The following is a 22,273-nucleotide window of genomic DNA, read 5'->3' as shown; positions in this document are numbered from 1 at the left end:
TCAGAGGCACAGAGGGTCTGGCTCATCGTGCTCTTATCACCCCATAACATGGGTCTCCCTCAAACACCTGGCTGTCGAGGCCCACCCTGCTCATCCTACCTTGTTTTCTAAACTCTCTTCTGATTCATCTTGCCTCCTGTTAGTATAACATTTATAATCCTTCCTGCATGCCTTTGCTTGTGATGTTACCCTGCTGGAATGCCATTGCTCAACTCCTCGCACAGATAAATCTTGCCCATTTCTCAAGGCCTAGTCTGAATTCCATGTTGCCTCTAAATGACTTCAGGAAATATGGTCTCTTTCCTCTCTTAACTCCTGTTTCCCTTGTTATCAGCCTCAGTTTAGTATTTGACGGTGTTTGAGGTCCCTGACTTCGTGGAGCAGTAGACAAGTAAATTGTCAATTACCAGTGAGAAGCTCGCTGGAGGACACAGGTGCATTGCCAACCGGAGAAGGTGCTGTTGAAGTTAATGGCTCATTATATGAGAACCTTGTCTCTCACTGTAATCTTCTAGGGAGTGGAGAACATCAGTTGGACAGGCCTCTCTTTCATCTTCCTTGGTGGCCAGCATAGCGCTTGGGATCACAGTAAGTACTCAGCAATGATTGCTCATGGATCGTGAGCACAGGACAAATGCCTGCAGAGAAATGGGGCAAGGCAGAGGCCTAACTAGTAAAAGCTGAACTTGTGGGCTTGCACGGCCAGCCCTCCCCAGCACAACAGTTAGCAGTCGCTCTGTGCACAGAACAATGGGCCAAGCCTTGGGGAGCTTGAGGCCTCTCCTTCCCCAGCGGGTACCAGTTTTGTGTCCCCACAACTTTATGCTTCTCAGCCAGCAGCCCTTGGCCTCAGTGATACCACCACTCTCCAACCGGGAGTGAGATCTGGTGGGCTTGAAATACAGCACTGGCCACATTGCCTTAATCTTAGCCCAGGAAAAGGGTCCTTTCCTCTCACTATGGTGTTTCACTGGGAACACCATCTCTAACTGTCCTCCACTGTGTCTGCATGTGGCTATTTACATTGAGACACAAATTAATTAGAGTTGAATAAAATTAAAACTGAGTTCCTCCGCCACACTAGCCATATTTCAAGTACCCAGTTAGCCCATGAAGCTAGTGACTACGATATCAGACAGCGATAGACTACTTTCATCATTGCAGGAAATTCTATTGGACCGTGCTATTCCCAAGCAATGGTTATCAACCATTTTTACACCCCATACAACTGACCAAATATGACTTTTCCTTGTGACCAAATTTTAACACACACACACACACACACACACACACACACACAGAAAGTAAAAGTACTATAATGATCTATATATATAAAAGGCTAATATGCAAATTGTCCCCTTGGGAGTTTGACCAGGAGGCTGGGAGTTCAATTGCTTGCTATGACATGCGCTGACCACCAGGGGGCAGTGCGGAATGAAGGAAGGCCCCAGCCAGCAGCCAGAAGGCACCAATCAACCCTGATCGCCAGCCAGGCGGAGGGACCCTGCCCATGCACAAATTTCGTGCACCGAGCCTCTAGTCTATATAATAAAAGCCTAAGCAACCATTACGGTGGAATGACCAGAACAACCAGTTGCTATGATGCGCACTGACCACCAGGGGGCAGGCGCTTAATGCAGGAGCTGCCCCCTGGTGGTCAGCGCACTCCCACAGGGGGAGCACTGCTCAGCCAGAAGCCGGGCTCACAGCTGGCAAGCACAGTGGTGGTGGCGGGAGCCTCTCCCACCTCCACAGCAGCACTAAGGAGCAGCGAGCAAGTGGGCAGTAAGGAGTGAGGGGTCCCAGACTGCGAGAGGGTGCAGGCCAGGCTGAGGGATCCCCACACCCCACCCCCATGCACAAATTTCATGCACCGGGCCTCTAGTCTATAATAATCACAACAAATGGCCAGAGGTCATGGTCAATCATACAGGCTGTGGCATGGAAGAGACAGGCTGTGGGTTATGTATCAGTCCAAAAATGTTCCCCTGTCTCTCATTCAAGGCAGTGCAATGATAATAACCATCAACACTAATAAAAGAGAAAAATGGTAATTGGCGTACGAGCTACCCTTTTCATTGGCTAATCAGGGCTATATGCAAATTAACTGCCAACTAAGATTGGCAGTTAACTGCCAACAAGATGGCGGTTAATTTGCATATGTAGGCACAATGCAGGGAGGCGAAAGGGAAAGCAGGAAGAAGCCCCCTGCCACTGACAGTGATCGGAAACCCAGGGGGGAGCTAAGAGATGGGGGGCAGGGCAAAGGCGGCCCTGGGGCCGCCTTTGCCCTGCCCTCCAGCCATGATCGGAGAATCAGGTGCCTTTTCCGCCCTGGCCAGTGATAGCAGGAAGTAGGGGTGGAGCCAGCGATGGGAGCTGGGCACGGTCGAAGCTGGCAGTCCCAGGAGCTAGGGGTCCCTTGCCTGGGCCTAAAGCAGAGCCCACGATCACGGGGCTGCTGCAGCTGCGGGTCCCCGCTGCCCCGGCCGGACGCCTCAGCCAGAGGCGTCAGGCCTGGGCAAGGGGCCGATCCTGCGATTGGAGGGTGATGGGGGTCAACGCCTGAGGGCTCCCAGTATGTGAGAGGGGGCAGGCTGGGCTGAGGGACACTCCCCCCCACACACACTCAGTGCACGAATTTCGTGCACCGGGCCCCTAGTGATGATGATAATAATAATAACAGCAGTAGCAGCAACAATAAAGTGAACATTTATTAGTACTTAACCATGTGCCAGGCACAATGCTAAACCTTTTACAAATATTTCAGTGAATGCTCACAATAACTCTATAATATGGCTATTATTTATCTCATGTAGCAGGTACTGTGTCTCATGTCACATCAGGTGACCCATTTCTAACTTCAGCCACAGCTGCATGGAGACTTCTGTACAAGCTCATTCTTCGCCCTGGGGAAATTAGTGCCCTGGGGCACTCCTCAGACAAGGAGGGACAAATGTCTCTGGCACCTACCTTGAGAGGATAATTCGGGAATATATCTTATATGGTTTTTCAGAAGGTCTCTGGAGGGATTGAGCCTCAATTATCCAGAATAGTAACCAGCCCAATAATTCACCATATTGGTCTTTCCTCTTCATCTGTATCATTTTCTTTCTTCCTACATCTCTGCTTTCTGGGATCACCCTCACCACCTGCCCCAAGTCCTTGACTTGGGCTCTGCATTGGGGGAGACTCAAGCTAATTCAAGCCCAACTTAGAACTGAAGAATGTGAGATTTAAACATGCCTTTCCCCAATTTCCCATTGATACTAAGTGGGAGATCAAGGATATGTACCTAGCTGTGTCTTGATTCTAAAGATTTAACTCTTAACTACTATCTTATAGTAAATGTGAATGCAAGCTATAGGAAGAGGGAGGCTATAGGAAAAGTTTTGAAGCTGTACTTATTTATAGACTAGAGGCCTGGCGCACAAAATTGTGCTCGGGTAGGGTTCCTAGGCCTGGCCAGAGATCAGGGCCGATTGGGGCCTCCCAGCTGCTGGACAGAGCCTTTCTTCCCTGGCTGCCGGCTGCCAGCTGCCTGCCGGGGCCTTCCTTCATTCCATGCCGCCCCCTGGTGGTCAGCACATGTCATAACGAGCAATGGAACTCCCGGTCGAACTCCCAAGGGGACACTTTCCATATTAGCCTTTTGTATAGTAGTATATAGATAAGCAGATGGTTTGTTAAAACTTCAAACCTCTGAATTGCTTCTCTGGAATGAACAAATCAGTGAACTCCTTGTTAATATTTACCTTTTGTTCACTGTAGTCACCTGGTACTTTGCACAGAGCACATACCTGGTATCTAGGAAACAGTCCAAAGAAAATCAAGAAGGGTGATTTTACCTAGCTGGTGTGCTCAGTGGTTGAGCCTCAACCTACGAACCAGGAGGTCATGGTTCGATTCCTGGTCAGGGCACATGCCTGGGTTTTGGGCTCGATCCCAAGAGGGGTCGTGCAGGAGGCAGCCAAGTGATGATTCTCTCTCATCATTGATGTTTCTCTCTCTCCCCCTCTCCCTTCCTCTCTGAAATCAATAACAAATATTTTAAAAGAAGGGTAATTTTAACATGGATGGTCTAGAATTATTTTTCCTTCAGGACTTTGGGGAAGGAAAGTTTCTTCCCTTTCCAACAACTGTTCCAGCACCTGCTCTGTCATCTCAGAGCTCAGGGACCCCGCAGGGTCAGAAGCGGGGCCTGAGTGGCAATGAAGGATTCCATTAGAGAAAAGGATCAGGAAGAATCTCAGGACAAAGGCCCTGCCAATGCAGCTTTGAGGTCTGACCCTGAGCCTCTCTGGGAATCGATAAGAATGGCGCTCACTCCCTTCCCCCACCCCCATCCCATTTCCTGTCCCCAGCACTGTGCAGTATCCACTCCAGCCTGTCACACAGAATCCGAGCTCAGATACCACTGCACGCGCATACCACGCTCAGGAGGAAAAGCTTACTGTTCAGCGTGCTCGAGAAGGCAAACGGGCACTCGGAAAAAGGGTCAGAATGAGGTCACGGTTGATCACAACAAATGGCCAGAGGTCATGGTCAATCACACAGGCTGTGGCACGTCTCATCGTGAGAAATGACAGCTCCCACCGGCAGCGTATCTTGGTTTACTTAGCAGTTCTCAGGGTGTTTCAGGAAGTCTTGAGGGTCCCCGAGATCCTTTTTGTAGGGGAGGGAGGGGGTCCTGCTAGATCACTATTTTTATAATTTACTATGTTATTTACCTTTTCTACTCTCATGTTCTTATGAGTGTACAGTGGAGCTTTTGGAGGTTAAATGATATTGATGTCACAACAGATGAGTGCCAATGCACATGTGAGAATCCGGCAGCCTCCCGGTAAGCCAATCATTAAAAAGAATTGCAAAAATAGAAAGCAGTACCACTCTTCTCACTATCTTTTTTTGTTTGGGAAAATATATTTTTATTTCATAAAAATATGTTAGTTATGTTAACATGTAATGGGTTTGTTGTAGTTATTTTCAGTGAATTTAAAAATGCATATTTTTTTAAATCTTAGTTTTCATTTCTAGTATGGTAAATAGCAATAGATATGTCCCACATGAACCAACATCTTAATAATTTGTGGGGATTTTCAATAATTTTAAAAGTGGGAAAAGGTCCTTAGATCATAAAGTTTGAGAACAGCTGCCTTAGAGACAAAGTTTTCTAGTTCCACCCCCTATTTTGCAGATGGGAAAATGTGTCATTCCAAATAGCATAGCTATTTAGTGACAGAGCAGTAAGAGAAGATGACTCAAGAGGGCAAGACAGAAATGTTTTAGGTTGTCACCTTGGATGCTGTTCAAGTGTTTTCTAGGAAAACATTCCTGAATACAATTCCACAGTTAAATAGCATGTTAAGAGAAAATTTTCCACAGGAGTAAAATCTTGACTCTCCTACAGGTGTAAAATGAATACATGTCAATGATTTTATTTAACTCACTATTAATAGGGAAACCAGGCAGATGTTATAACTGGTTCAAATCAAAAGTCTAAAATCAGACACATTTTTACATTAGGAACAATGGAATGAATTTGCAAAGGGATGCAACACTGGCTTCTTTCACAAAAGGGGAGAGAATGCATGGAACCTCCATTAGACAGAACTTAATTGCATGACTAAAGCAAGAACTACTTCATGCCTGGCCAGCGAGGCTCAATGGTTGAGTGTCAACCTATGAATCAGGAGGTCACAGTTTGAGGCCCCATCAGGGTACACGCCTGGGTTGTGGGCTCCATCCCCAGTGGGGGGTGTGCAGGAGGCAACCATCAATGATTCTCTCTCATCATTGATGTTACTATCTCTCTCTCCCTCTCCCTTCCTCTCTGAAATCAAGAAAAATATTAAACACACACACACACACACACACACACACACACGAACTACTCCACACTGTATCAGTTATCTACAACTCACAGATTCATAAAGTCACTCAAAGGCAAGGAAAGGCGCAGAGCCCCCATGGAATCGGGATCAGGTAACTTGGAGGAGTGTGCTCTGAGCAATGCATAGCTTCCCCTTAAAGCACAGGTTTTTCTCTACAATTGAGATTCCCTTAGGTGACAGGCACCAAGCTAAGCTAAGTGAGTCAGAAAAACAGGAACTTGGTGTGTACCCTGCTCTCAAGGATCTTACAATCCAGTCTATTACTATATTACAAGGATGTTTGTGTCCCAATAACAGTCATATGTCAAAATCCTACCCCTCAATTTGATAGTATTTAGAGGTGGAGACTTTGGGAGTTGATTAGATCATGAGGATGGGACCCTCATGAATGGGATTAGTGCCCTTATAAAAGAGACCCCAAATAAATCCTTCATCCCTTCCACCATGTGAGGACACAGCAAAATGACAGTCATTTATGGACCAGGAAGTAGCCCCTCACTAGACATAAAATCTGCTGATACCTTGATCTTGGACTTCCCAGCCTCCAGAACTGTGAGAAATAAATTTCTGCTGCTTGTAATTCATCCAGTCTATGCTACTCTATAAGAGCAGCCCAAATAGACTAAGATACCAAATAACCGATTACTAAAGTTGGAGTGTACCCCTTTTCTCATACATAGATGAGGCATTTCTCAGGGTTCATCTCTATCTTTTGGGTAATAAAAGCTACCATCTATTTAATGCCTAGTATGTTTCAGGTTCTTGACATCCTCCCTAAAGCCCCATCCTATAGCAAATGCTACCTCCTCGTTTTGCAGACGAGGAAAGAGGAGCTGGAGAAGCTAAGTCCCAGACATACCCAAGCTCTCAATCAGTAGGACTCTGGGTTCACCCCCTCACGTAACTGGGCCCACATTCACGCTTCCCCTAGTTCAGTGCTGATCCAGCAGAGCTTCTCGGGCAAAGCATGCATTTTGCAGTCACTATTCACACCAGAAAGAGCATTCATTATGTTGACCCTTGAGAATCATGAGTTTTAATTAACCCCAAACTCAGTCCAAAAATTTTTAACTGCTCTCTGCTCAATAATAGATATAGTAGGGCCTCCAAGAGATGTTTTGGTTCCTTCATCTTTCTTGAGCAGGAGGTGGCAAATCACAGGCCATGGGCCAGATCCAACTGGTTTTGCATAGCCAATGAGCTGAAAATGAATTATAATTTTTAGAGGATTGAGGGGGGCGGGAGGAAAGGAAGACAAATGCTGTTTTGTGACCTGTGAAAATGATATGCAATTCAAATTCCAGGGTCTATATGTGAAGTTTCATTCGACGGCAGCCACACCTGTTCGTTTTGTGTTTCCTGAGCCTGATTTCAAGCTACAAGGGCAGAGGTGAGAAGTTGTGACAGAAACTGTGTGGCTGGCAAGAGTGAAAATATCTATGATTACCAGAAAATAAGTGCCAACTCCTGGCTGAGAGTGACTTTCTACGTGAATGTTAAGAATAATTTCTCAGGAGCCCCAGAACAAGTTGTGCTGAAGGACTTCGGGATGGCACGACCTAAATGTGTCAGGCTTCAGAATTACTTGGGGGAAATTCTGTGACTGCAGGAGTCTCGGTAAAAAGGCAAAACCCACTAGAGGTTTGAAATCCTCCTCTGAGCACCACTTTGGGCAGGTTCTCCGCCGGGCTTCCCATTGTTGGCACCTCTGTCACCCTGTGGCTGTTCTGGTTTATGTCCTGTGGAAGCTCCGCTTGCCGTTACCATTAATTACAATAATTAAAATTAAGCGGTGCCTCCTGTGTGGGAATTTTCCGGTCCCTGACAGGAAGAAGCTTCCAACTAACTCTTCTTTCTCAAGGGCACCCTCTGCTGGCCACTTCTCAGAAGGCACCACCTCGGCGTGTTTACATCTGCAGGAAGACGCCAAGGGCGATTTTGATCTAGAGCCAAGTATTATCTCCGTGCCTGGTCAAGTTTTTCGCAGTACACGATTGTCAGCATCTGAAGATACAGAACTTCTTCCTTGTCTAAGCTGGTGAGAGAACAAAACGCCCTTTGAATGCAAACTAACAATCTTCCTTAGTCAGGCTGGAGAGGTCTGGGGCCTTGTGGAATGCTAGCTGGCCAAACCCCCTGTTAGTAAGGCAAAACGGAACGTCTGAGTCTCCATAAGGGAAGGGCAAGGAGTGATTTGGCAAGAGTTTGAGGTCTGGTTTACAGCAGATCTTTTCATGTTGGGGGAGGGATTAGGGTTGGGTAAGGATCATGATGTAGCTGGTGAGGGTTGGTGGACACAAGGAAGCCAAGTCTAGGAATGTCAGCTGTGAGACTTTCCAGAAATTTCTACAATGAAACAAAGATTTGCAAGTTTGCTTTTCCAGGGTAAGAGTCTCTGAACAAGTGAAGTTATTCTAATGAGGGTGGTGGAATAGTATGGATATGTTCATGTAGACAGTAAACTGGGAGGGGTGAGGAGATAGAGGGTTTTGATTCTCAGCTTCTTAAAAATGGTTATTGTGGTCCAAGAGGGTCAGTATGGATGGGATGTGGGCATAGCTAATGCCCTAGAGCAGTGATGGCGAACCTATGACACGCGTGTCAGAGGTGACACGCGAACTCATTTTTTTGGTTGATTTTTCTTTGTTAAATGGCATTTAAATATATAGAACAAATATCAAAAATATAAGTCTTTGTTTTACTATGGTTGCAAATATCAAAAAACTTCTATATGTGACACGGCACCAGAGTTAAGTTAGGGTTTTTCAAAATGCTGACACGCCGAGCTCAAAAGGTTCGCCATCACTGACCTAGGGACTGAGACGAAATGTTGGGCCTGTTCTGGGCTCCAGATTTGTAGGAGTGAATGGAACTGTGTCGACAACTTTCATGTTTGGGTGTGTGGACTCTGGCAACAAGGTAGCCTGTGAAGGAAACCTGAATATGTCACCCCAAATTTGTATGCCTCTTTTGTTGTAGGCTGCGGGAACGGCACCAGGTGTCTGCCCTGTGGGGTCAGACCAAACCTGGGTTCAGCAGCCTTGGGACTTGGGTTCTGGCTAAGAAAGAATTCAAAGCAAGACCCAAACTGTAATAGAACATTTATTGGGTAAGTTACAGAGATAGAAAAAGTCATTTCTAAAAGAAATGGGCTTAGCAAACAAGTTCTAGAGGTAAAGGAAGGGCCCTTAGAGATTGGGAGTGAGGAAGCTAATGGTAACATTGGGGGGAGGGGGCGTGCTCCCGGAAGGGAGAGGACACTTGGTCCTCCATCCTAAGGGTTTAAGGGCAGAGATTTTAGGGGAGGTCCCAGGGAAAGATCTTAACAGAATATTCAGCATTTTTCCAGGTGTGTCCTTACAGGGCTGTGGTCTCCACTGGTTGATTGGCAGGCACCAGGGTAGGAGGTCATTATTCAGTGCAGCTGGTCCTGATGTCAGCCATGGCTGATTGTTGCTTATCTGGGCCTGCAGCTGAAATACAACAGAGGCCTAGATGTTACCTCTAGGGAGGAAAGGTCAGGGGGTCCAAACGGCCTGACAGCCATATGCTCAGCCCCTAGCAGCTGGGGAAGAAAAGTCGCCCTGAGGGCGAGGTCCCACCCTACAATTGATTGTCCATTGTTACCCACCGGGTAGCTTTCCTGCGGATGACCTTCTGTACCTGGCCCATCATCCTTGCTCTGCTCAGGTCCGTCTAACTGCCTACAGCACTTTGGCATGAAAATTTTCTTGAGCTGAAGGCAATTAAGAAGCAATAAATGCAGAAAAAGCTTCCCCTTTCCTGCTTAAAGCAGTGGTTCTCAACCTTGGCTGCACATTAGAATCACCTGGGAATCTTTTTAAAATCCTGATTTCTGGGCCTCATCCTCCGGAAATTCTGTGTCTTTGTTACTAATGTTGTGGCCCCATCCCATAATAAAGACAGAATTTCCAGAGGACGAAGCCCAGAAATCAAGATTTTAAAAAGATTCCCAGGGGATTCTAATGTGCAGCCAAGGTTGAGAACCACTGGCTTAAAGGCAAGAAATAAATTTCCGTTTATTGGAGACAGACTCTTATCAGCCGAGAGAGGGCACCAGGGGATTCTGCCAAACCTTGTTAAACTAACCCTTATCTTCCTAGTTAAGGAAGATGACGAAGGCCTAGCCCTAGTTGGAGGACCCTAGCCCAGACCTTTTTGTTTTCTTAATTCTATTGCACTTCACAGTGTTGCATTTTTTACAAATTGAAGGCGGGATGTGCCACCAGCAAAAAGATTATGACTCACTTTATTGCAATATTCACTTTACCACAGTGGTCTGGAACCAAACCCGCAATCTCTCTGAAGCATGCCTGCAAAAGCATTCTGCTCTGGTCACTTCTTTAAGTCTTCCTTCTCTGGTGAAGATGCCATGTTCATGTAAAAATTCTATAAAATTTCTCTTCTTAGTCTGCCTTTGTCAGTTTAACTTTCAGACCTAGCCTGGAACCCCATGGGGGTCAAGAGAAATGTTTTCCTCGCCTACACTGAACAGGAAAAGGGTTGATCTCCGTAGACTACAATCGTGCTGGTTTGACTTGAGTATCTGCATTGGCTTTGAGGGGACCAAGGGGAGTGAGAATGGAGATGCACAGAGGACAGTGCCCAGGGGAGACATCAGGGATTCAAGGCATGATGGGAACTTACCAATCTAAGAAAGGAAGGGCAGCCAGGAGGCTTCTCAGGCCCAGATGCCCGAAAACCTCCCGGGGTGTTCTGGGGATGGCAAGTGATTCTGTGTGGCTGGAATCCAGTGTGTTTGAGGAACAACACAGGAAATGAAGTTTGAGGCCAGGTGCTCAAGGGCCTTGCTTACAAAGGTGTTGAACTTGATCCAGGAGGTCTTAGCCCCTGAAAAAGTTTAGCAGCAAAGTACTAAATGTGATTTGACTTGTTATCTAGCATTCCACTCCAGCTGCAGAGTGGTGAGTGGGTGGGTGGGTGCAAAAAAAGGACTAACGAGCCAGGAAGCTATTGCTGGAATAATAGATGGAGAGACCTTCTCTGAGAGAGTGTCTTAGGGGATGGAAAGGGGGAACGATCCATGGTGAAGAGGTAGAACCACTGTCCCTTGGTGACTCACTGACGCTGGGGATGAGGAAGCGGTTTTCTGGCTTGGATGATACAGTAGGTGTTTAATTAGCTGAGATGGGAAATGCAAGAGAACAAGTGGGTTTATTGTGGAAATAAGCCACCCTGAAATATGCCCCTTTGGCAAAAGCTTTATTTTGAAAAACAGTAGACACAGGAGAAGCTCTGAAAACAGAAGTTGCCCTTTTGTAAGGGAAATTGACATTTATAGAGGAAATCCCCCTCTCTGTACCTGGCAGAGAAGGATGACTAAATCACTAGAGACTCTTCATTTTAAGGCACCGAATTAAATCTGCATAACAAACCTGACTCTCATTCATCTTTTCCTGGCCATCTCCCAGAGACTGCTAGTCCCTGCACCATTGTTTGGTGGTTTTCAGAGGGTTGTTTGTTTGTTTGTTTTTAGCTAAAGATAGCATTTCAGCCTTAATCCTAAACTTGCTCTTGGAGAGGCACTGATTTTTTCCCCTGGATGCCTTCCATGTACACATGAGCGATGCATATTAATAAACTGCTATTTGCTTTTCTCTTGTTTATCTGTCTTTTGTCTTCTTTTTAAAAATATATTTCTTTATTAATTTCAGAAAGGAAGGAAGAGAGAGAGAAAGAGTTAGAAACATCAGTGATGAGAGAAACTCTGCCTCCTGCACACCCCATACTGGGGATCAGGCCCACATCCGGGCATGTTTCCTGACTGGGAATCGAACTGTGAACTCCTGGTTCATAGGTCGACACTCAACCACTGAGCCATGCCAGCCAGGCTGTCTTTTATCTTTTATCTAATAGGGGCCCCAGCTGAGAATTTAGGAGGGTAGAGGGAAAATTTTGTATTCCTCTCTTCAAAGGTGGTATGTTTAATTTGGACACATAGGCTATGAAGTAGAGGGCGAGGCCAGGCCAGGAATGGCAGAATCAGAGCTTCTGAGAGAGGGGGGGATTGGACAGACAGATGTTGACTTCCCTGACAGGTAGACTGCTGAAGCCATGAAATACAGGCATACTTCCTACATCCTGTGGGCTTGATTCCAGACCACCGCAATAAGGCGAATCATAGTCTTTTTGCTAGGAGAGGGACTTTGCCTTCAAAATGCGACTTCTGTGAAGAGCAGTAAAGCCAAGTGCGATAAAACGAGGTGTGTCTATAGCTCAGTGATGGCGAACCTTTTGAGCTCGGCGTGTCAGCATTTTGAAAAACCCTAACTTAACTCTGGTGCCGTGTCACATATAGAAATTTTTTTATATTTGCAACCATAGTAAAACAAAGACTTATATTTTTGATATTTATTTTATATATTTAAATCCCATTTTACAAAGAAAAATCAACCAAAAAAATGAGTTCGCATGTCACCTCTGACATGTGTTATAGGTTCGCCATCACTGCTATAGCTGAAGTCAGCAAATGACAGAGGGAAAAGCAAAGATGATGAAACAGCGATACTTATACTGCAGTATTGGTGGCCGAGCAAAGTGAGATGCCTCCCAAGGTCCTACACGTCTCCCTCCAGGGACAGAGGTTCTTGTCACAGGACCAGAAAGCATCTGAGAGCAGGTATGGCCACCTGGGGCCTGGGGCCACCTGTCCCATAGACCCGGCCATGGACTACAGAGGACTATGCTCAGAAAAAAGGAGGGAAAGAACGCCTCCTCCTCACAGGACAGAAGCAGGAGGCCAGAGAAGGTAATTAGTTTTTATGGAACAGAGGATTTGACCTATTTCTTCCTCTGAATTTAATCAACTCAATGCCTGAAAGGTTGGGAAACAATAGAAGCGGGAAGGAAATTGTTCCGAATGAAGGCTGCCTCTGTGGAGATGCAGCTGTGTGCCCGGAGGGTGCTCAGGTCTCTATGGCTGAACAGTAGGTGGTCCTGAAGGAGGGCGGGGCTGAGCCAAAGCTCAGGAAAGGGTCTGAGTTGGGAACTCTTCTGTGCGCAAGAGGTCAGCTCCTGGGACCCCCCGAGTTCTCTGGCAGCTGTTCTCAGTCTTGAGCACATCCCCTGGGGGGCTTGTTGAAACATAGATTGCTGGCCCCACCCTCAGAGTCTTAGATTCAGTGAGTCTGGGATGGAGCTGGAGAAGGTTCATTTCTGTAAGTTCCCCGGTGCTGCTGGTGCTGCTGGCCCAGGGATCACCCTTTGAGAACGTCTGGTCTATGAGATCCCCAAGATGACTGCGGAAAGCCCACGGATGAATATTATTCCTTGTAACAACGATGTGTATATTTGCATGTGTATAAGAGCATTATGCTAAGCGAAATAAACCAATCGGAGAAAGATAAATATCATATGATCTCACTCATATGTGGCATATAATGAACAACATAAACTGATGAACAAAAATAGATCCAGAGACAAAGAAACACTGAACAGACTATCCAACCTCAGAGAGAAGGCAGGGGAGTGTGTGTGTGTGTGTGTGTGTGTGTGTGTGTGTGTGTGTGTGTTGGGAGGGGCGGGCGGTAAGAGATCAACCAAAAGACTTGTATGCATGCATATTAGCATAGCCAATGGACACAAACACTGGGGCGGTGGGGGCTTGTCATGGGGGGGTGGGAGTGGTGGGGGGGTCAATTGGGGGAAACAGGAGATATATGTAATACTTTGAAAAATAAAAAAAAGTACCACTTACATATCAAATTCATGATTTTAAGAATATTCTTGTTTAGGATAAGGCAAAAGTGGTTGTATAAGTAAAAAATGAGTCAGTTTAAGTAAAAATATTTTAAAAAGTAGTCTAGCCCTAACTGGTTTGGCTCAGTGGATAGAGGGTCAGCCTGCGGACTGAAAGGTCCCAGGTTCAATTCTGGTCAAGGGCATGTACCTTGGTTGCAGGCACATCCCCAGTGGGAGGTGTGCAGGAGGCAGCTGATCGATGTTTCTCTCTCACTGATATTTCTAACTCTCTATCCTTCTCCCTTCCTCTCTGTAAAAATCAATAAAATATATTTTTAAAAATTAAAAGAAATAAAAAGTAGTCTAAGCAAAATTTGAATATAGGAAAATCAGAAATGGTATGCAAATGACTAATAGTAACTATGAGCATAAAAAGGAAATGATTTTACATTCACACTTACTGTGTAGTTAGGGGTTGGCTGAATAAGAATTAACAGTGGGAAAGGCAGGGCCACTGCCCAGACAGAATGGACACAGCCAAGCAGCCAGTTTTGCGGTGGAGGTGACTACAGCAGAGTATCCTAGTCAGGGCAGTTAACTGAATCCTGTTTTATAAAGGGTGTCCCAAAATTCACGCAAGAAGTAATTTTGATAGAAAACACAGGTTTATAAATAAAAATTGTAAATTTTTTATTGATTCATAAAGTATATAGTATAAGGTTATGTATGGAATAGCATATCGGGTAAATGGCCTCCACGGCTTTGCTGGCACATACGCACTCTTTTGTTATTGCCTGAGCAGCCGCATTTTTGAAGAAGAATGGGTCCGATGATGCCTTCAGCCCAAAATCCGCACCAAACAGTGACATGTTGTAGATGCATTTGTTTCTCAACAATCACTCGTGGATTTTCTGAACCCCAAATGTGACAATTTTGTCAATTAACCAAGCCATCAAGATGAAAATGAGCCTCATCGCTGAAGATGATTTTGTTTGAAAAATCAGCATTCACTTGTTGTTGTTCCATAATCCATTCAACGAACTCTATTCGCTGTGAGTGGTCAGTAGGCTTTAGTTCTTGGGTCAATTGAACTTTGTAAGCATGAAGATGCAAATCTTTCGTGAGAATACGTGTAGAGAGCTTCTCGAAATGTCCAGTTCTTGACCACGGTGCCGAATTGATGTCCCTGGACTCTCAGCAACACTCTCACGAACTGCTTCGATGTTGTGTGTTGAACGACTTGTTGAAGGATGGCCAGAGTGTTTCAGATCACTAATTGACCCAGTCTCCCTAAACTTTTAATTAATCTCTTCCCAGTTGATGAAGTTAAATCACTATTCCGACCATATTTTGAACGAAAATTGCGAACTGTAGCTGCCAAACCTTCATTATTTTTAAAATATTGCTCAACAATGAAAACGTGTTGTTCTTTCGTGTAGCCCTCCATGTTTAATAACCCTGAACTGTCAGCTGTCACGCTATCTTTTTCATTGGCAACACTTTATGGCACAGATGGCATAAAATTCAAATCTTGCGTGAATTTTGGGACACCCTTTAGATGAGGAAACTGAAATTAAGAGATCAAGATCACAGTCAAATTCAGAGCAAAGCTATGACTAGTACCTATAGCATTGCAGAGACAAGAACAGCAGAAGGTGCCCAGGGCACTCACATGGAGAGCTGGACACATTCCTCTAACTCAGCGGTTCTCAACCTATGGGTCACGACCCCTTTGGGGGTCGAACAACCCTTTCACAGGGGTCGCCTAAGACCATCGGAAAACACATATATAATTACATATTGTTTTTGTGATTAATCACTATGCTTTAATTATGTTCATTTTGTAACAATGAAAATACATCCTGCATATCAGATATTTACATTACGGTTCCTAACAGTAGCAAAATGACAGTTATGAAGTAGCAACGAAAATAATTTTATGGTTGGGGGTCACCACAACATGAGGAACTGTATTAAAGGGTCACGGTATTAGGAAGGTTGAGAACCACTCTTAACCCTGTCCCCTTCCATCACCTAGAAGGGCCTCTCCTGTCATACCATGGCCCTGCACGGCCCCCCTTCCTAGCCTGCTGATGGCCCAGGCCCTCCACGGGGGTCATTGGCTCACATGCACATATATATACATATACAATCCCTGCCTATAGATTTTTTATTGCATTTGTTTGAAAAATATTTCTTTTTTTAAAAACATATTTTTATTTCAGAGAGGAAGAAAGAGGGAGAGAGAGATAGAAACACCTATGATGAGAGAGAATAATTGATCGGCTGCCTCCTGCGTACCACCAACTGGGGATCGAGCTGACAACCCAGGCATGTGCCCTGACCAGGAATTGAATCGTGATCTCCAGTTTCAGAGGTAGATGCGTAACCACCGAGCCATGCCAGCCGGGCTGACAAATAAAACACATCTGAGGGCCACATATGACTAGCAGTTTGCAACCTTTGATGCAGGCAGAAGGGGCTTAGTTCCTCAGTTTCACAGGCTGCAGCGGAGGATCAGTGCTGTGGTCCCATGGGTCCCAGAGGCCATGGAAATGGAGTTCCTGTCACTTGGATGGAACAACTGAGGGCAGCACAGCAGAGTGAACCTGGATTCCAGGCAGTGGGCCGAGGTGGGTACAGCAATGACTTGTGCACCAGCAACCAAAGACTGTACAGAATGAGAAGGTCCCAGGGGATGCCAGTGGGGGTCCATGAGGACACCTGCCACCCACCCCTTGGCATTTCAGAAGTTCCCCCCAACTTAGGTGCAGGCCCTAGAAAAAGAGACCAACATGGGCTCCTCATATTATAAATTGACTGTGATTTAGCTTCTCTCCTGCGTGGAAGGGAGGTTCAAAGCAGACATGAGATTCCCACTGTGGACGGCTGTATATCACTTTCTCCAGCAATGCTTGGGAGGGACAGGCTGGGACCGACTGATTTCCCAGGGGCCGATCAGAGAGGCCCATTCTCAGCTGCAGATCGACACTTGGCTTTTGAAAACCAAATTCCAAATGCTTCCTGGCTGTAAGGAAAGAGTATGGAAACCGAAGCAGCTTTAGACACACACTCCCTGAGCCCTGAAGGCTAAAGCTGCCAGAAAGTTGGACTTGAAAGGGCGAGACCTCAACCTAGAGGCCCTGATGCCCAGTGCTCCCCGCGGTCGGCCCCGGCGTTCCCCGCAGCGGGCTCCTGCCAGCCCGTCCCCACCTGTCTCCCCAGCATCGGCGCTGGGTTGGCCGCCCCCGGTCTAGTTTCCTGCCCCGGAAAGCTGAGGGCCGCGGAGAGGGGGCGGGCCTGGGGCTCTGGGGGGAGCAGAGGCAGCCCGAGCCCCCTCCAGCAGGGGAACGGCGCCCCGGGCTCCTGGGTGCTGGGGAGCAGCCTGCAGCCTTCAGGGAAGGACGCCTATCGAGGGGCGAGGATGCGCCCTCCATCTTGCCCTGGGTCCTCCATTTTTGGAGCAGCCGCCATGTGCTCAGGAGAGTACCTTCTTCCCGGAAGCCCAGGCCCCTGCTGGCCACGCCCGGGATTTCTTTCACGCCTGGCCAATTGGCGGGGCCCACAGTCCCCTCTCCTGCCCTCACTCCACCCCCCTATAAAACCCACAGTCCCATCAGGCCTCGCTCTCTCTCGGCCACTGGGCTTACCGTTGCATCGGTGAGTGTGGTCGGGGAGCTGAACTAGTTCGAAATGAAGGACTCTTTGCTTTTGCATCGGACTGGCTGGCTCCCTGATGGGCCCTTGGGAATCTTGAAATCTGGGCACAACAGACTCACTGGGGAAATGACTCAGACCCTCATTAGCAATCTAAATGGTTTATTCCTACACAGTTGTTAGCGGGACCAAGGAAGTCAGGCCTCAGCTTCAGCAACGCCATCAGGGTGACGGCGGGATGGCAGCTAGGAAGGACAGGATGGGAGAGGCTGCATGTCCTGGGTGTTTGTGACGCCCGTGCCCAGCCCTGACTATGAGCCACTAAATCCCCAGGAGGCTGCCGTGGCTCCCATTTGCCAAAGCTAAAGTAAGAATGACCCAGCAAACGGGAAAAGTAAAGAGAAACAAAGTGTTCAGGGATTAATAAGTATAAAGAGCAAACATTTTCCTCTTTATTATTAAACCCCATGCAGTCGCACATTTACAATGCTTGTTAGGGAGCTCTGTAAAAGGAAAAGTGTAAGGAAACTATCGTGCTTGCCCGAGCCTAGGAGAGAAATGGGGGCCGGCATCTCACTGAAGAATATGAAAATCTATATTCATTAAGAGTGGCAATGGGAGAGCTGGGAAATGTGTGTCCTGACTGATAGCAACTGTATTTCTCCCTTTCTTCCAAGGGCTCCTTCTCTCAACCTTAGAATTTATTTTTCTGTCATTGAAAAGTTATCCAAATGGCTTATCCGGCTCTTCCAACAATGCTGAGTGATGAATGGGAAGTAGGAAGGTGAACAGTGCACAGGCGTGACTCTCGATCACCCACAGGCTGAAAAGAGACTAAAAGGTAATTTGCCACAGCTAATCCCTCTTGTACACACTATAATACTGTAGATAGTGTGCATCGCTCCGATTCACCACTGCCACTCACCTAACCACCCCAGCAGCCTCCCAGCTGGTCCCCCGGTCCTTCTCTTTACCAGCTACATTCTGTTCTCCACGGAGTTGCCAGAAGGATCTGAAAACTCAAGACACTGCTTGCCACTCCCTGTGTAAAGCCTTCAATGACTTCCTGTTGCACTTAAAATAAAACCCAGACTTTTCGCCATGACCTTTATGGCCCTGCTGACCAGTGTCAAAGATAAATAATGCTGGGCAATCGTTAAAGTGGGAAGAACAGATTTTAATCAGTAATAACTATTGCAATGGAAAAAAGAAGCCATCATGAGCTGAACTCAACCTGGATTTGTAGAGGTGAATGGATGTTTTTTGTTTGTTTTTAAATCTGTTTTTATTGATTTTAGAAAAAGAGGAAGGGAGAGGGAGCGAGAAATATTGATGAGAAAGAAATATCAACATTGATCGGCTGTCTCCTGCACACCCTTTGCTGAGAATTGAGCCTGGCATGTGGCTTGAGCCGGAATCAAACGAGTGATGTCTTGGTGCATGGGTTGAGGCTCAATCACTGAACCACACCAGCCAGGCTGAATTGGTGTTTTTAACACTAGATTGCCCAAGGAAGTCATTTCGACTGCTTTTTAATTTCAATTAGAAAAACAATTATGTATATAAGGACACAATGTCTTAGAATTTTGTGACTTTTTGTACAACATATAAATGCGTTTATTAATAATTGTAGTTACCTCCCCCTCCTTCATTTCCAGTATATATATATGTGTTATATCTATATTGCCCAAAGCAGTCATTTTGACTGCTTGGGGGGAGAGGGGGGGAAATTATGACTCTTATTATTGAATTGAGTAAATTTCTTTTTTTTTTAATATTTTATTGATTTTTTACAGAGAGGAAGGGAGAGAGACAGAGAGCCAGAAACATCGATGAGAGAGAAGCATCGATCAGCTGCCTCCTGCACATCTCCCACCAGGGATGTGCCCGCAACCCAGGTACATGCCCTTGACCGGAATCGAACCTGGGACCCTTGAGTCCGCAGGCCGACGCTCTATCCACTGAGCCAAACCGGTTTTGGTGAGTAAATTTCTTATATGACCAGTTTGGCTCTGTATTGAAATAACAGTTTTCATTTTTTTTCGATTACCGTCACATGATAACATACAAGTACATGATAAATTGTCGATACTTGATAAGTTGCAGTTGCTCAATAAGCTAAACTAGTACTTGTTATTTGAATCTTTATGCAGTGATACTTGTTCTAATAAGTTATTTTATTTCTTTTGCGCCCTAAATTCATGAAAGAAATGTCAAATAGAAGTGAGTTATTGGAAAAGCTAAGGAACATAAGTGCAGAGTGCTCCGATATTATTCTTTCACAATGCAGTCATTTTGACTGCTTTTGGGCAATATAGGTATATACTAAATTTCAGTCTTTCTAGTGTTAAGGACAAATGAGGGAGTAGAGAGAGGAAGCAAACAAGGGCTTAGGACAGTAAGAGGAGGGAAAGATTACAAAGGGCTAGTCAGTATACATGCATTTAGGCCAGCTGTGTCTGCAGGCTAGCAACTCTCAAAGTTAGGATTCTGTCTTCCCGGAAGACAGACCTTCTCCTCAGGTGATGGCTAGAACACACAGTAACGTTTTCTTGACAGCCTTGAGTTTTTAGGCTGGCACTTTCAAAGGGGCTAGTTTTCTTGGGATGCAGCCTTAAAACGATGCTAGCGGTTGTTTAAGTCTTTATAGACCAAGATTGAAACCGACTTGAGCGGAGGGTTCAGAGAAGCCTGGCTAGAGTTTGGTCATGAAGAGAATCTTTGTCACTGCTCTTCCCCTACATCACTTCCCCTTCATCTGACATGCATCTGCCCACACACCTTGCTCTGATCTGCCTTCAGTTCCACCATATCACACCCTTCCTGACAAAAAAATGTTTTTACGTATGCTAGTTTCTCAGCCCTTTCTCTTCTCTGGACATCCAGTAACCGCTCATATTTATGACTCACTCTGAACGTCACTTCCTCTAAGAGGCCTCCTCTAATCAACCCATCTAAAGTAGGTCCCTTTTGCCCTAACTGGTTTGGCTCAGTGGATAGAGCGTCGGCCTGCGGACTGAAGGGTCCCAGGTTCGATTCTGGTCAAGGGCATGTACCTTGGTTGCAGGCACATCCCCAGTAGGAGGTGTACAGGAGGCAGCTGATCGATGTTTCTCTCCCATTGATGTTTCTAATTCTCTCCCTTCCTCTCTGTAAAAAAACAAGAAAATATATATTTTTTAAAAATAAAGTAGGTCCCTTTTGCTCAGTGGTTAGAGTGTTGGCTTGAGGACCGAAAGGTCTCGGGTTCAATTCCTAGTCAAGGGTATGCACCTGAGGTGCAGGTTTGGTCCCCAGTAACCAATCAATGTCTCTCTCTCTCTCTTTAAAAAAAAAAAAAAGAAAGAAAAGAAAAGTAGATCCCTTTCTGTTCTTCTCTATCTCTTTTGCCTTTTGCTGTTGTTTCCTCTCTCCCTATTTGGCCAAAAGCTCCATAAAGGTGAGGATCATGTCCGTCTTCATTAACATCATATCTCAAGTGTCCAGCCTGGTAAATAACAGATGCTCAGCAAATATCTACTGATAAATGAATGTTCTCCATCCTTACCCACGTCTCACTTCCTCCAGAATTGACCCATTGTGAGCTACCCAGGGCTTTCCATATCATTTGAGCACAGAAGAGTCCTGTGAGACTTAGAAGCAGAAGGTAGAGAATTTGTGTTCTTGCATCAAAATAGAATTTTACTTAAAATGTCCTCATACTGTAGAGCCAGTATGGGATCAGGGCAAACCCAGGGGATTTCACTGTCACCTGCCTACCTTATACCTTGCAGGCCAAGCTCCAATTCTGTGCTGTACAGGGAGGAGCCCTGGGAAGTCTGGCCCCAAAGCGAAGCTTACATTTGGAGCCTACCCGCAGGACCATGCCTTTTCCAAGATGATCAAAGGCCTTGGAGAAACCTAACTTCTCAGCACAATGGGGGGTCTGCAGTAGAAACCCCTGCCCAATTCCCAGCATCCTGGAGAAAGACCAGTTTTCAGAAATTTGAAAAAAGGGAAATGGCAAGTCTTTGTGGGAGTCTCAGACCATCAGCATATCTGCCTGAGGGCTCACTTAGGTGTTGGGAAGAGGGAAAGGGAATAGGGATTTTGGGGGGAGATCTGTAAAGCAGATTATCTAAATTTGACTATGTCAATTAATCTATGAGATCATAATCTCTGCTTTTCAAACATTCAGTGATGGCTTTTCTATAATTCTTAGGGGAACCCTTCATAGAATTGTAGCCCCAAATGTTGATCTCCATTGCCCCACCCCTAACCCTGCCTCTCTAAACTCCTCTCTGCCTTTTGGGACACTGTGTATTCCTGGTTCTTTTTATCCTTCCAACCACTTTTTTCATGAAAGTCACCTTTCCAGGACTCTTCTTCCTACTCTGATTGAGTATGATCACTGGGTTTTCCTGAAATGCAGTTGTCAGCTCTCTTTACTTCCCATGGTTTCTCAGGGAGCTCCTTCTACATGTAGGTTTCAACTACAACTTTATGCTGATGACCCCTCCGAAGGCATCTTTTGACTGGACCAGTCACTCAGGCTCACTCCTAAATTACAGGAGTGTTTACAGGTATAGAAGGGGAAATATCATTTTCCCTTTACCGTTCTGAGTTCTCGGCTGAGACCCCTGTAAGAAAAACTGCTAAATGATTAACAAAAGTAAATAGTTGATGCATGCATGCAGAGCACATCATGTGGGAGAAACAACGCGGAGGCTTAGAATTCCAGCTTTTCTAGCATCTTCAACAAAGAATAATTCCCTAGTAGAGAAATGACAGGACAAAGTAGTTTTTTAAAAATTTCTTATTGTGGAAGAATACACAAAACATAACATAAAATTTAACTTCTTAACCATTTTTAAAAAATCCTCACTCAAGGATATGTTTTTATTAATTTTAGAGAGGAAGGGAGAGAGAGAGAAACATCAATGTGAGAGAGAAACATTGATCTGTTGCCTCCTGTACACACACTGACTGACTGGGGATCAAACCCATAATCTGGGTGTGGG

This window comes from Myotis daubentonii, chromosome 1 (genome assembly GCF_963259705.1).
Source record: "Myotis daubentonii chromosome 1, mMyoDau2.1, whole genome shotgun sequence".
Classification (NCBI taxonomy): Eukaryota; Metazoa; Chordata; class Mammalia; order Chiroptera; family Vespertilionidae; genus Myotis; species Myotis daubentonii.
This window is presented reverse-complemented; position numbering follows the sequence as displayed.